The sequence below is a fragment of the Phyllopteryx taeniolatus genome, chromosome 4, assembly GCF_024500385.1.
Source record: "Phyllopteryx taeniolatus isolate TA_2022b chromosome 4, UOR_Ptae_1.2, whole genome shotgun sequence".
NCBI classification, from domain to species: Eukaryota; Metazoa; Chordata; class Actinopteri; order Syngnathiformes; family Syngnathidae; genus Phyllopteryx; species Phyllopteryx taeniolatus.
The window spans coordinates 530,036-543,104 of NC_084505.1; the positions used below are offsets into that span (position 1 = coordinate 530,036).

Sequence of the window (13,069 nt, forward strand, 5' to 3'; positions counted from 1 at the left end):
ATGTATGCCTTGGTGTCTGTGTCACTATTGTCAGTTTTACAGGTCCTCTTCAAGATTTTGAAAGCTGTTCCTCATGATTTTAAATCAAACAGTACGAAATGTTGTATTGAATAATAAGCAACCGATCTGCCCCGCCCCGCCTCTGGGGTTTTTAACTCTTAACTCACACCTTCTCCCTCTAGTCTTGTGTTTTTTCATCTCTTACCTTGTTGGCAGGTCCCCAGGCGGGCTAGCCGTTGGCCACCCCTCCCCCATTTCCCCTTTCTTTTGTGCGGGCACATGGCATGGTAACCGCGAGCCTGGATAGAACCGACATGGCTTCCCAGCCTAACAGTGGGCCTCCGCTAAGCGATCAGAGCAGTTACTATGAAGGTACCAGGTACACTCCCAGCCAAACGGGATCGCTCTGAAATTGCCAACGAGCCACAAAAAGAGGCAGGAAGAGAGACGTCCGGTTCTCCCAAGAAGGCGTGACGACCAGCCATTTTTCTTCTCCCACCTCTTTTATTTTGCTTTATTTTTCTACATCTTTTTCGTCTGCTACCTGAGCCACTTCCAGAGAGAGACTACCACCCACCAGCTTGAATTTACGGTTGTGAGTAAACACGGCAACCTTGCCAGACTACAATATTAGTGCCTAATAATTTTGAGGAAATTACTAGCTTCAGACAAAATCACAACTTTGTCCTCTATCTCTCTCTCGTCCGCACTGGACACAGTAAGTGCTCACGTTTCCAACTTTAGTCCAACACACGATGTTCTATTCCCCTTTTCATATGCTGATTTTCCTCCTTTTTTCCGTTTTTAGTGTTATTTTCTTTGTTTAGTTAGACCCCTTTTGTGGGTTCCCCTTTAGATCCCTTTAGATGTCATTAAATATACCATAAAGTTCCACTCTTGGTTGTATTTTGAGTGTGTGTTCTGACTTTAGCGGCACGGTGGGTGACTGGTTAGAGTGTCAGCCTCAGAGTTCTGAGGACCCGGGTTCAATCCGTTGCCCCACTTGTGTGGAGTTTGCATGTTCTCCCCGTGCCTGCGTGGGTTTTCTCCGGGCACTCCGGTGTCCTCCCACATCCCAAAAACATGCATTAACTGGAGACTCTAAATTGCCCGTAGGTGTGAATGTGAGTGCGAATGGTTGTTTGTTTGTATGTGCCCTGCGATTGGCTGGCGACCAGTTCAGAGTGTACCCCGCCTCCTGCCCGATGACAGCTGGGATATGCTCCAGCACGCCCGCGACCCTAGTGAGGAGAAGCGGCTCAGAAAATGGATGGATGGATGGATGTTCTGACTTTAAGTAAACCTCTGTCATCTAGAACTAAAAATTTCATAGTGTAGCAACCTTCAGATTACGAGACTGATGAAAAGGTTCCTCGTCATTTTTCCTAAATTTGATACTTATAAAAGGTGACGTGGTGCCCTTCCCGAGACATTAGTTAACAATTAAACTTAAAATTAATAGAGGGGATGGGGCGCTGCTGACCTCGACTCTGGACGTCACACTCCTCATCCTCCCTGGTAAGGTCTATTCAGGGGTGCTAGAGAGGAGGGTCCGTCGGGAAGTCGAATCTCAGATCCAGGAGGAGCAGTGTGGTTTTCGTCCTGGCCGTGGAACAGTGGACCAGCTCTACACCCTTGGCAGGGTCCTTGAGGGTGCATGGGAGTGTGCCCAACTAGTCTACATGTGTTTTGTGGACTTGGAGAAGGCGTTCGACTGTCTCCCTCGGGGAGTCCTGTAGGGGGTGCTTCGGGAGTATGGGGCACCGAACCCCCTGATACGGGCTGTTCGGTATCTGTACGACCGGAGTCAGAGATTGGCCCGCACATCTGGCAGAAAGTCAGACTCGTTCCCGGTGAGGGTTGAACGCTGCCAAGGCAACCCTTTGTCACCGATTCTGTTCATAACTTTATGGATAAAATTAATGGCCTCAGTATTGCATCTCTGCTTTTTGCAGATGATGTGGTTCTGTTGGCTTCATCAAGCCGTGATCTCCAACTCTCACTGGAGCAGTTTGCAGCCGAGTGTGAAGCGGCTGGGATGAGAATCAGCACCGCCAAATCTGAGACCATGGTCCTCAGTCGGAAAAGGGTGGTGTGCCCTCTCCAGGTCGGGGATGAGATCCTGCCCCAAGTGGAGGAGTTCAAGTATCTTGGGGTCTTGTTCACGAGTGAGGGAAGAATGGAAGGGGAGATCGACAGGCGGATCGGTGCAGCGTCTGCAGTGATGCACACTTTGTATCGGTCTGTTGTGGTAAATAAAGAGCTAAGCCGAAAGGTGAAGCTCTCAATTTACTGGTCAATCTATGTTCCTACACTCACTTATGGTCACAGGCTGTGGGTCGTGACCGAAAGAACAAGATCCCGGATACAAGCGGCCGAAATGAGTTTCCTCCGCAGGGTGTCTGGGCTCTCCCTTAGAGATAGGGTGAGAAGCTCGGTCATCCAGGAGGATCTCAGAGTAGAGCCGCTGCTCCTCCACATCGAGAGTAGCCAGATGAGGTGGCATCTGATTCGGATGCCTCCCAGACGCCTCCCTGGTGAGGTGTTCCGGGCACGTCCCACCGGGAGGAGACCCCAGGGATGACCCAGGACACGCTGGAGAGACTACGTCTTTTGGATGGCCAGGGAACGCCTTGGGATCCTCTGGAAGAGCTGAAGTGGCTGGGGAGAGGGAAGTCTGGGTGTCCCTGCTAAAGCTACTGCCCCCGCGACCCGACCTTGTATAAGCAGTAGTAAATGGATGGATGGAGGTCTATAAATTATTAAAACAATAACATTTGAAACACTTTTAGTAAAAAACAAAGCTATTCAAAAGCGCTACAATCACCCAGTATAATTTCTTTAAATAATGATTTAAAAATAGCACCATTACCACTGCCTTTTTATTCCTATTCATGAAATTAAAATTTGCTGCTTCATTTGCTGCTTCATTTAAAATTACAGCTACTTTATGTTAACCACGTTTCATTTAGTAGTTTAAAGTCTAGATCATACTGTAGGTTGTAATGATGTGATTAATCAATATTGATTTATTACACGGTGAATTGATATTGAATAGAGCTCATCTCCCAGATTTAGCTAGAGACAGTGGTTTCATAGGTTCACATTTTATCCTCACTAAGCTTCTCGCTCTACTTTGTGGTGTATTTCTTTGACTAACTTTCTGACTATCTACAACAAGTACAATCCCACAGGTTTAAAAATATCTAGCAGTCTCCTAATTTTTTTGGGAAGAAGAAAAACAAGCTTATCAGCAAGAAAAATCTAAACAGAGGCGAAGCAAGCAGAGTGAGCAAAAAAAGTGTCTGCGCTATACGAGAGCAGGAGACAAAGAAAATATAAGAATGATCCAACCTCACTGGAATTGGAAGTTGTATAACATTTAACTTTTCTTTCTGTAAAATCTCAAAATGCTACAAGTAGATAGTAAAAACTTAAAAGTACAGTCAGTTAAAAAGTAAATAAAAAAATGGGTGGGGGCGGGGGGACTGGTGGGGAGTGCTTGAGGTAAATTCAAGAGTACCGAGTAAAAATGGCTTCAGATTTAGAGCTATGGAGTTGAAGGAAGGTATAACTGATCCACGCCTTTACCTCCTCCAGGCAGGCGGTGAGTGAGAGTGGTGTTGATGCTGATGATGATGTTGAATCTGTCTTGAGGTACAACTGTGTGTTTTCAACGTAGCAATGGAGTGATATTCTATAGTGGCTGATGATATGACTGGGGGGAACATGTACAGGATGAAAAGCACTGGACTAAGTACAGACCGAAGCGGGACACTGCAGGTGAGAGGGAGTGTTGTAGAACAGCAGGTCTAGTGCTGACAAAGTGGGTCCTCCCAGAGAGGTAGGATGCAAAGCAGTTCAGAGCAGAGTTTGAGAGTTGACTATCTTCACAGAGGCGCTTGAGAAGAATGAGGTGGTCAATGGTATCAAAGGCAGCTGTTAAGTCAAAGAGGATGAAGAGGGAAGGACAGCCGGCATTAGCTGCCATACGAAGGTCATTGGTGACACGGACCTGAGTGGTTTCTGGACAGTAAGCAGAACGGAAACGTGATTGAAATTTTTCATACAGGTTATGAACAACCAAATGGTCATGAAGCTGAGCTGCAACAACTTTTTCCAGCACCTTTGGGATGAACAGGCAGTCAGAGATGGGCCTGTAATTGGCTAGGTATTCTGGGTCGAGGGAGATGTTTTTTTTTTCCAGTGGATTGATGACAGCTGTTTTAGTGCAGGTGGAACATGGCCGAACAGATTTTAAGGAGAGGTTTATTATTGGGTTTATCATTCTAGTGATAAGTGGGGTTTTGGCAGAAAGATTTGATTTAATCAGTGTTGTGGGAAAGGGGGCTACGAATGTAGGTGGTTGGTTTTATTTTCTTGAGGATTTCTGTGTCACCATGCAAGACCTCAGAGAAGCACTGGAAAGGACAAGGTACTGCGGGCTGTGAGCCAGATTATACTGTAGCTCGTCAAGTCAAGTTTATTTGTATAGCCCTTGATCAAAACTGGATGACTAGTGAGTTGAGAGTGATTGGTGTTGAAGAATGAGAGAAATTTGTTCCATTGCTCCTCAGAGTAGTTTGTGTTTGTTTGGGACTGGGCTTTAAGGTGAACGGAAAAAAGCTGCTTTGAATTTCCGGTACTGCTATTGATGATATTTGAGTAGAAATGAAACCGCGCATCCTGGGTTGATTTTATATGGTCTTTTTGGTGGTCTTGAAATGCCACCCTGTGAATAAGGAGACCAGATGTTTTAGCACGCCACTCAAGGGCATGGTCCACAGTCTTGAGTCTGCGCAGCTCACAGGTGTACCAAGGCACTGAGTGTAAAAAATAGACAGTTCTGGTTTTAGGAAGGGCGTTGAGATCCAGAAGAGTACTGAGGGATTTGTAGTTGTGATCCACTGACTCAGTGGTTGAGGAGAAACTGGCAGCGGCTAGAAGCAGGAGATGTGAAGATAGGACATCAGGATTGTTGCTTTTGATGTTACGAAAGTGGATTTGACGGTCTTGGTTTGGAGATAGGGGACAGAAGTAGAACCTCAAAGGAGATTACTTTATAGTCTGAGACACGAAGGTCATACACTTAGTTTTTTATGGAGGTATGGCCTGCAATAACCAGGTCGAAGATGTGTCCCTTATTGTGAGTAGGGCAGTTAGTTAACATGTTGATTTAGGTTTAAGCAGTCCAGTACTTCAGCAGCTTGATGACAGGAGGGGCTGTCGACGTGGATATTCAGATCACCGAAAATTATAGTATTTGCAGATGTTGAGCAAAAAGTTGAGAGGTTCAGTTTAGGTGGTCGGTAGATAAGTAGAATTGTGAGGCAGGAAGGAAGACATTTTGAAGGCGAGGCATTCAAATGAGGAAAATGCAGGAAGGGCTCGAGGAGACAGTTTGAGTTCATCCCAGTGGCTAACCAACAGGCCTCCACCATGGCCAGTAACGCGTGCCTTCTGCAAATAACTAGCCAAACAAAGATATCGCAATATATCACAATTAAATCCATGTAAAAAAATAATCCCCAAAATGTGCAAACCAGAAAAGTGGGGAACAGTCAACACCATTGTCCTCTCCACGTCAGAGGTCCTGTTGTAAGCAAGATGGAGTTCATAAAGTAGTAGTACTGATGCTCTCTGCTTTTTTTCCTACACTTTGGCCTTGACCATCATAGTGCTCCTCCATTGTATTTTAGGCCGACTCAAGCGTGTCTTAGTTTTATTAGGAGCAACAGCATCCATGACATTTGGCATTTTCCAGTTTGTGACACAGCTATGGTCTGCATAAACTTAGTGCTGGGCCTCTCATTTAAGTGCCTTTTCTCAGTAGACACAGAGGTTGCCTGAACTTTTGAGAGAATCTGTAATTAAAAGAACACAAAAATGATCAGAAATGGCTAAGTCTTTAATGTCAACAGATAAAATGTCAACATTCTTAGCAATTGCTAGGTCTAAGATGTGATTTTGAGAGTGGGTCATACTCTTTATATGTTGAGAGAGTTCAAATGTGTCCAGTTTAGCAGAGAGGTTTTTTTTTTCTTCTCCATGTTATTGTCAACATGCATGCCTGTTTTGACAACATAGTTGTAGTCAGTGCAGATAACTGACAGCAGTTCTGAAAATTCTTCCATATATTTTGAATTGTGTCTTGGAGCGCTATAAATTATTAAAACAATAAACTTTGTATCACCTTTTACTAAAAACAGACATGTTGAAGACTGTAAACTACACTGCTAATAATAAAGAAATAAATAAAGAGACCACTTTAATAACACATCCTAGAGCTCTATGAATGAGATATTCCGGGTTGAAAATCTTTACTCTTTACATAATGGAATGCGTTCAGAACAAAATAACAAGAATAATTAATAGAAATAGAAATCGTCATCACATGGATGTCAGGATTCAGAATCATACTCAAAATCATAGAAGACAATCTTATCAGACGCAGGCTGATCTAACCTCTGTGGTAATCCTTCTTGAGGAGTTCACTGTGTTTTTATATTTACCCAACATTTGTTGGACTGTTGGGCCAAAATTGTTTTAATATTTGTATTTTTAGTTTCAAAAATAATAATCGTGATTGAAATCGAGATCAGACGATATGAAAAACATAATTGTGATCTGTTCCCCCCCACTGCCCCCATATTACCCAGCCCTACCAGCCACTTTTTTGCTATCAATTTTGCTAGTTTTTTGCTGTCTTAGCGAGGTGGAATCCCCTGCCAATCATAGCCTTCCATGGGCACTGGAGCAGGTGTTACAGGCCTAGATTAACATCTTCACTGTATTTAGGTCTCATTAGATTCCAAATGATATAGTGTGATGAATGTCCTTCTCAGAAAAAAAATAATATTAGTAGCTATCAGTGATGTATTTAGTGGTAAAAGTAAGAAAGTAAGTACAGAGCTCACTGTAAAAAAACTAACTCTATAACCCAGTGATCATTTCCTGCATTAAAACTGTAAGTCATCCTCGTAAGCCTGATCAGGAAAATTTATATTTTTGAAAATACTGAGGAATGCTGTTACAATTACCTGAGTCCAAGGTAACACATTTGTTGCACTTTTTGTTTGGTCGAACATTTTAAAATTCATTAAATTTGATTTATTTGATCTATCTATCTATCTATCTATCTATCTATCTATCTATCTATCTATCTATCTATCTATCTATCTATCTATCTATCTATCTATCTATCTATCTATCTATCTATCTATCTATCTATCTTAATACACACACACAGTGGTAGTATTAATAGTAATTTCAGAATCAGAATCATCTTTATTTGCCAAATATGTCCAAAAACACACAAGGAATTTGTCTCCGGTAGTTGGAGCCGCTCTAGTACGACAACAGACAGTCAATTGACAGAGAACACTTTGGAGACAGAAAGACATTGACAAAAAAAAAAAAAAAACAGTCACTGAGCAGTAATGGGTTGTTAGTTATCTGGTAATGCTGGTACATTATTATTTTTTTTTTTGACAATTGTGCAAAAAGATGCACAGTCCGCTAGCACTTAGAGTAGTTCAAATGACTAATATTGCAATAGTCCAAAAAATGACCATTGTGCAAAGGGCGCCGAGACTTCAAGGAGTGTATGCGGTTTAAATTGACGAGTAGTGCGATAATCTGGGACAATGTTGGTTGTGCAAATGTTACAGATACTCCTCAATCAGTGTGCAAATGGAGCAGATGCTACTCTGGCATGAGTGGCCAGGATATGCAAATAGTGCAGCATGGTGAGACAACTACAGTGAGTGCACGAGTAATACATAATTGGCCCCACAGAAATGTGACAATGAACTCAAGTAAAAAAATTGCCAGCATGTTGAAATGGAATTGTAGGTTAGGTGTTTAAGAAGTTGATCGCAAGAGGGAAGAAGCTGTTGGAATGTCTGCTAGTTCTAGTTTGCATTGATCGGCAGCGCCTACCTTTGGGAAGGAGCTGGAAGAGCTGGTGACCGGTGTGCGGAGGGTCCGAGAGGATTTTGCACGCTCTTGTCTTAGTTCTGGCAGCGTGCAAGTCCTCAATGGTGGGTAGGGGGGTAGCGACAATCCTTTCAGCAGTTTTAATTGTCCGTTGCAGTCTGAGTTTTTCCTTTTTTGTAGCAGCACCAAACCAGACTGTGATGGAAGAACGCAGGACTGATTCGATGACCGCTGTGTAGAACTGTCTCAGCAGCTCCGGTGGCAGGCCATGCTTTCTCAGAAGCCGCAGGAAGTACATCCTCTTCTGGGCTTTTTTGAGGACAGAGTTGATGTTGGTCGCCCACTTCAGGTCCTGAGAGACTGTAATTCCCAGGAACTTGAAGGTCTCGACGGTTGACACAAGGCAGCTGGACAACGTGAGGGGCAGCTGTGGCGAAGGATGCCTCCTGAAGTCCACGATCATCTCTACAGTCTTGAGCGTGTTCAGCTCCAGCCGCTCCGCTTCCTGTCGATATGCAGACTCGTCACCGTCCTTGATGAGGCCGATGACAGTGGTGTCATCTGCAAACTTCAGGAGTTTGACAGTCGAGTGCGCTGAGGTGCAGTCGTTTGTGTAGAGAGAGAAGAGCAGCGGAGAGAGGACACAACCTTGGGGCGCCCCAGTGCTGATGCTGCGTGTGGATGAGGTGGCCTCCCCCAGCCTGACCTGCTGTGTCCTGCCCGTCAGAAAGCTGTAAATCCACTGGCAGATGGCAGGTGAGACGCTGAGTTGGAGAAGCTTGGATGAAAGAAATTCAGGGATGATGGTGTTGAACGCTGAGCTGAAGTACACGAACAGGATCCTCGCGTAGGTCCCTGCACTGTCGAGGTGTTCTAGGATGAAGTGCAGTCCCATGTTGACTGCATCATCCGCAGACCTGTTCGCTTGGTAGGCAAACTGCAGGGGGTCCAGCAGGGGACTTGTGACACTCTTGAGGTGGTCCAGCACGAGACGTTCAAAGGACTTCATGACCACAGATGTCAAAGCGACAGGCCTGTAGTCATTTAGACCAGAGATTGCAGGTTTCTTGGGGACTGGAATGGTGGAGCGTTTGAAACAGAATGGAACTGTAGATCCAGAGATCTATTGAATATCTGTGTGTAGACTGGAGCGAGCTGGTCCACGCAGACTTTGAGGCAGGATGGGGACACATGGTCTGGGCCTGCCGCTTTGTTAATCTTTTGTTGTTTGAAGATGCGTCTCACATCCTGTTCATGGATGGTTAACGCAGAGGTCAGAGGTGTGATTGTGGTCAGGGGTGCGGCCGGGTTGGTGTGGGGTGTGAAACTTTCCTTTTCAAATCTGCAGTAGAAGGTATTCAAGTCGTTGGCTAGTGTGCTGTTGCAGTAGTATTTAAAGACTCACACTTGCAATAATAGTACTTTTAAGTAATACGACTAATTTTACTTTTCATTGTCATTTATAAGATAATTAAATAGTTCTATTTGACAAATGCTTTATTTTGCAGCTTTTATTTAGTTCAAGGCGGCACGGTGGCCGACTGGTTAGAGCGTCAGCCTCACAGTTCTGAGGTGCGGGGTTCTGAGGTGCGTCCCCGCCTGTGTGGAGTTTGCATGTTCTCCCCGTGCCTGCGTGGGTTTTCTCCGGGCACTCCGGTTTCCTCCCACATCCCAAAAACATGCATTAATTGGAGACTCTAAATTGCCCGTAGGCATGACTGTGAGTGCGAATGGTTGGTTGTTTCTATGTGCCCTGCGATTGGCTGGCAACCATTTCAGGGTGTACCCTGCCTCCTGCCCGATGACAGCTGGGATAGGCTCCAGCACGACCGCGACCCTAGTGAGGAGAAGCGGCTCAGAAAATGGATGGATGGATTTATTTAGTTCAAACGTTCTGCCTGCCTCATTTCCTCCTTATGCAGCCCCGTTTCTGTGCAGCGATGTAGTCACGTGACTGAAACGGCCAATCAGAAATTTTCCTGGCTTTAGCCAATCAGAAAATTGGATTGCTTTCCATTGAATTTCACCTGTAGTACACAAAAGTGCCACCGGGGACATGTACGAACACATGCCTTTCTGTGTTTTCTGACTCAATGAGGACATTTTCTGAAACTTTTACAGACCATTCATTAGGACTAATAGGGCTCATCTAAGCATTTTCTTTGTGAGAACCAGCAGAAATGTCCTCACAAGGAAAAATGTCCTCACAGTAAAGGTTGTTTGTCAAGGGTTGGTCCACACAAGCAAAGCAATACAATCGCGCGCACGCACACACACATCAAAACACAGACACACACACACACACACGCACGCACACACCAGACTCAGGGTCTCACCAGTCACTTTAGGAGCATTGGGGTTTTGTCATCTAATTTCAGTATCCAGTGGGTACGGAAAGTATTCAGACCCCCTTAAAATGTTCACTCTGTTATATTGCAGCCATTGACTAAAATCCATCCATCCATCCATTTTCTGAGCCACTTCTCCTCACTAGGGTCGCGGGCGTGCTGGAGCCTATCCCAGCTGTCATCGGGCAGGAGGCGGGGTAAACTCTGAACTGGTTGCCAGCCAATTGCAGGGCACATAGGAACAAACAACCATTCACACTCACAGTCATGCATACGGGCAATTTAGAGTCTCCAATTAATGCATGTTTTTGGGATGTGGGAGGAAACCGGAGTGCCCGGAGAAAACCCACGCAGGCACGGGGAGAACATGCAAACTCCACACAGGCGGGGCCAGGGATTGAACCCGGGTCCTCAGAACTGTGAGACTGACGCTCTAACCAGTCGTCCACCGTGCCGCCTCTTGACTAAAATCATTTAAGTAAATGTTTTTCCTCAATGTACACACAGCACACCATATTGACAGAAAAACCGGAATTGTTGAAATTTTTGCAGATTAAAAAAGAGAAAAACTGCATGCGAATGTTACAACTAACGCTGTTTAGTTAGGATAAAAATGAGGCACTGTGTCGTTGATTAACTTACTGCAGGACAAAATGATGAAAAACCTCGAGGATCAATATTTTTCTGAAGGCGTTGCCACAGTTATATATAGAATTCATTCTCAATTACAGAGGCCAATATCTTGACACAAACACACATAGGATGTTTAAACTACAGGGGGATTTGGGGACAAATCAGTGTGACTTTACTACAAAAATAAAAAGCAAGCATACGTAACATGACAGGATATAGCGTGGAGGGCTGAACTCATGAAATGAGCGTGAATGAATTGAAGCGTGTTGAGAGAGAACAAAGTTGGGACTCGTGTTAGATCGCTAACTTAGCTACTATGCACCAATTTGTACTTTCTAGTAATCACTGCAATGTTTTACTTACGATCGTGGATCACATGGTCTGGGGATGGTCTTTTCTCAGTTGTCTCAGGAGGAAAGGAGGCAGGTTTAGTTGAGGAAGAAGATGCTCAAAAATGAAACACAAAAGGGACGACAAAAAGAAAGTTGTTTTTGTGGATGCGCTTGTAACGTTTCCTACCATTTGGACTTGTTGGCGGGCACGCTCTTGCGCAAGACTGTGAGTGTAACTTGTGGGAATGTCAGGAGTATCTCTCCTGGGCCACCGCAAACAAGGGAAAAAAACAGAAGCAGCATTGCCGGCTTCTCATCTGACAGAGCCTTTGTTGTGGTCCGGACCTCGCGTGCCATGTGGTGACAAACAAAGGAAAAGGGGGGGTTTGGGGGGTGGGGTGGGGTTGAGGCGAGAGAGCGTGAACTGAAGGGATGTCGAGGCTTTTGTACTCCTGAGATGGAGTAGGAGACCACGCCATCGACTCAGGTTTCCATGTTAAATTTCATTCTATATGCGTGAGTCACCCTAAGCATGTGTTGAAACTCGGCACATTTTCAAATACACGATTCCCAACTTTGAAACGGTCTCACGCAGAGGTCAAGCATCCAAAATGATTGTTTCAACTTGAGTTCTGCCAAATCAACTACTTATTATTCAATACAACATAATTTCATACTGTTTGGCTTCAAACCCAGTGGTACAGTTCTTCTCAAGTAGTCTTTTTGTCAGACCTGTAGAATCAACACATTAACACAAACGTGGGATTTCTACTTCTTCTTCTTCTTTTCCTTTCGGCTTGTCCCGTTAGGGGTCTCCACAGCGCGTCATCCTTTTCCATGTAAGTCTATCTCCTGCATCCTCCTCTCGAACACCAACTGCCATCATGTCTTCCCTCACGACATCCATCAACCTTCTCTTAGGTCTTACTCGAGCTCTCTTGCCTGGCAGCTCCATCCTCATCATCCTTCTACCAATATACTCACTATTTCTCCTCTGGACGTGTCCAAACCATCGAAGTCTGCTCTCTCTAACTTTGTCTCCAAAACATCGAACCTTGGCCGTCCCTCTGATGAGCTCATTTCTAATTTTATCCAACCTGGTCACTCTGAGAGCGAACCTCAACATCTTCATTTCTGCCACCTCCAGCTCTGCTTCCTGTTGTCTCTTCAGTGCCACTGTCTCTAATCCGTACATCATGGCTGGCCTCACCACTGTTTTATAAACTTTGCCCTTCATCCTAGCAGAGACTCTTCTGTCACATAACACACCTGACACCATCCTCCACCCGTTCCAACCTGCTTGGACCCGTTTCTTCACTTCCTGACCACACTCGCCATTGCTCTGGACGGTTGACTCCAAGTATTTCAAGTCCTCCACCCTTGCTATCTCTTCTCCCTGTAGCCTCACTCTTCCCCCACCAACCCTCTCATTCATGCACGTATATTCATGCGCAGGGACCTACGCGATGATCCTGTTCGTCGACTTCAGCTCAGCGTTCAACACCATCATCCCTGAACTCCTTTCATCCAAGCTTCTCCAGCTCAGCGTCTCACCTGCCATCTGCCAGTGGATTTACAGCTTTCTGACGGGCAGGACACAGCAGGTCAGGCTGGGGGAGGCCACCTCATCCACACGCAGCATCAGCACTGGGAAGCCCCAAGGTTGTGTCCTCTCTCCGCTGCTCTTCTCTCTCTACACGAACGACTGCACCTCAGCGAACCCGACTGTCAAACTCCTGAAGTTTGCAGATGACACCACTGTCATCGGTCTCATCAAGGACGGTGACGAGTCTGCATATCGACAGGAAGCGGAGCGGC

The 13,069-nt window shown here is 45.2% G+C and overlaps 1 protein-coding gene across 4 annotated transcripts in view; it reads left to right on the forward strand.

The window, feature by feature from the left end:
* The first annotated feature begins 280 nt into the window (after positions 1–280).
* LOC133477371 (uncharacterized) overlaps positions 281–13,069 on the forward strand; it is a 33,106-nt gene continuing 20,317 nt past the window's right edge. For all 4 annotated transcript variants that reach the window (XM_061771995.1, XM_061771996.1, XM_061772000.1 and 1 more), the window contains exon 1: positions 281–595. The gene's annotated coding sequence lies outside the window, so the exon portion shown is untranslated. The remainder of the gene's footprint in view (positions 596–13,069) is intronic.